Below are 2,500 nucleotides of genomic sequence, written 5' to 3'. Positions count from 1 at the left end.
TGGCATGGGAGAGTGGCGAGACTTCCACCACCCTCCGGGTGCCAGAGGCCTCTGGTCCCCTGGGTCGGCAGCGGGCTGCGTGGGCAGAGGCGCCCGCAGAGGGGCAGGCCAAGCGCCAGGCGGCCCGGAGGCCCGGAGGCCCGGAGGCCCGGAGGCCCGGAGGCCCGGAGGCCCGGAGGCGCGGCGGCGGGCTCTTGGGGCGGCGCGCGGCACCCTCCTCCGTCTACGGCCATACCACCCTGAACGCGCCCGATCTCGTCTGATCTCGGAAGCTAAGCAGGGTCGGGCCTGGTTAGTACTTGGATGGGAGACCGCCTGGGAATACCGGGTGCTGTAGGCTTTTTGCCTCCCTCTCCTTTAGGCGCCGCCGCCGCCGCCGCCCCCTTCAGCGCAGTTCGCCGCCAGCCCCAGCCCCAGCGCCCCCGGCCCCGACTGCCCCTCCCGCCCCACCGCGCGGGGCGGTCGTGCGGCGCGGCCAGCCAGTGGCCCGCGCCCGCAGGCGGCCTCATCCCAGCCCTTGGACCTCAGAGCCCCAGCCCCCGCCCCTCCCCGCCGCCGGCCCGGGCTCCCTCCGAAGGGCCTGGCCCACTGCACGCTGGCTGACCTGCCCGCTCGCCCCACGGACAGCTGCTCCCCTCCTTCGCCCGGGACCCAAGGCCCGGCCCTTCGGCCGGATGGATGGACGGATATTGGCCCCGGCAGATGGACAGGCGGACGGTCGGTCGGCTGCCGGCCGGCTCCTGGAACCTGGGCCCCTCCATACTACCCATTTCCTGGGCCCTCCCGATCCAGGAAACAAGACGGGCGGGGCGTGGGCCGGCCAGGAGCCCTCAAGACAGTCCCGGGGCGCGGCGCCGCCCAGAGGGGGCAAGAACCCGTGTCCCGAGGTAGAGAGAAAAAGCAGCGGAGACAAAGCAAGCCGACTGGTCCCCATGCGCACGCTCCAGCCCGAACGTGCACCCACCTCACCTCACTGTCTCGGGGGGCTTCTCCTGGCCTGAGAGGGACCTGGCGGGGGAGGCATCCAAGCGGAAGCGGAATCCTGACACCTTGGCTGCAGGTCCTGGGCCCCTCCCCCGTCCCCGCCTCTGCCTGGACCCCTCCTCACCTCTCCTCCCTGCCCGCCCCACCCCCACCCCCCACCCCGGTGCCCCCAAGCCCGGCCACCCCCCTCCCCCCTCCCCCCTAGCCCGGCCACCCCACACCCACCCCGACCCCCTCCCCTGCCAGCCTCAGGGCCCTGCCTCCTGCCCCAGGCCCAGCCCAAGCCCTTCCTTGCGAAAGCCGCCTCTTCAGCAGGGCCTCTCTCTGATCTGTGTCAGGCTCTGGGACCCTATGGGTCCCGAGTGCCTCTCTGGGTCTGGGGGTCGTATCCCCTCCTCCCGCCACCTCTCCTTCCGTCTCTGGGTCTCTGTCAGTCTCCCTAGCTTCTTCTCTCTCCCTCTCTCTCCCTCTCTCTCTCTCTCTCTCTCTCTCTCTCTCCCCCCCCCCCACCCCCGCCTGCGCTGGCACGCGCACCCGCGCGCGCGTTTGTGTGTGTGTGTGTGTGTGTGTGTGTGTGTGTGTGTATTGTGTGAGTGTGACAGAGCCAGAGAGCCAGAGAGAGACGTGGTGGGTGGGTGGGGGTGGCATCTTGTGGGCAGGGGAACAGGCTCCGAGCCCGCCCGGCCGCCTGCCCATCCTCAGCTCTCCCCGCCAGGAGCTCTCCGGTTTGACGACGAGGCCCCCCGCCCCGTGTCCTGGACTCCTGTGGGGAAGGGTGGCCTTGGAAAGGCCACCTGGCGGGCCTGATGCCCTCCTGCTGCACGCTGGTCGCTCCGCGTGGGGTTGGCGCAAGGGTGAGGGGGGCGGAGGGGGGCGGGAGGGGCGGCCAGACCCCGGGCTGGGCTGGGCTGGGCCTAGGTCTGCAGGGGGCTCCGGGGAAAGGGAGCCTGGGGCCTTGACCCCTCCGGGGCCACGCCCCCCAACCCCCGCCCAGCTGCGGGTGAGCGAGCGGCCTGTGGATTGCCGAGCGCAGACGGGCCTGCCGAGCGCCCCCCGTCCTGGCATGGCATGGGAGAGTGGCGAGACTTCCACCACCCTCCGGGTGCCAGAGGCCTCTGGTCCCCTGGGTCGGCAGCGGGCTGCGTGGGCAGAGGCGCCCGCAGAGGGGCAGGCCAAGCGCCAGGCGGCCCGGAGGCCCGGAGGCCCGGAGGCCCGGAGGCCCGGAGGCCCGGAGGCGCGGCGGCGGGCTCTTGGGGCGGCGCGCGGCACCCTCCTCCGTCTACGGCCATACCACCCTGAACGCGCCCGATCTCGTCTGATCTCGGAAGCTAAGCAGGGTCGGGCCTGGTTAGTACTTGGATGGGAGACCGCCTGGGAATACCGGGTGCTGTAGGCTTTTTGCCTCCCTCTCCTTTAGGCGCCGCCGCCGCCGCCGCCCCCTTCAGCGCAGTTCGCCGCCAGCCCCAGCCCCAGCGCCCCCGGCCCCGACTGCCCCTCCCGCCCCACCGCGCGGGGC

The 2,500-nt window shown here is 72.6% G+C and overlaps 2 non-coding genes across 2 annotated transcripts; both read left to right on the top strand.

Moving 5' to 3' along the window:
* The first annotated feature begins 221 nt into the window (after positions 1–221).
* LOC146396745 (5S ribosomal RNA) lies at positions 222–340 on the top strand. Its single transcript, XR_014828549.1, has one exon. It is a non-coding gene; the product is annotated as a 5S ribosomal RNA (ribosomal RNA).
* Positions 341–2,261: 1,921 nt separating this feature from the next.
* LOC146396744 (5S ribosomal RNA) lies at positions 2,262–2,380 on the top strand. Its single transcript, XR_014828548.1, has one exon. It is a non-coding gene; the product is annotated as a 5S ribosomal RNA (ribosomal RNA).
* The last annotated feature ends 120 nt before the right edge of the window (positions 2,381–2,500 follow it).

Source organism: Sus scrofa, chromosome 14 (assembly GCF_054392235.1).
Source record: "Sus scrofa isolate SSC_HxYL_T2T_F1_AM1 chromosome 14, Sscrofa_HxYL_maternal_Yorkshire_Landrace_v2.0, whole genome shotgun sequence".
NCBI lineage: Eukaryota > Metazoa > Chordata > Mammalia > Artiodactyla > Suidae > Sus > Sus scrofa.
This window is presented reverse-complemented; position numbering and strand designations above follow the sequence as displayed.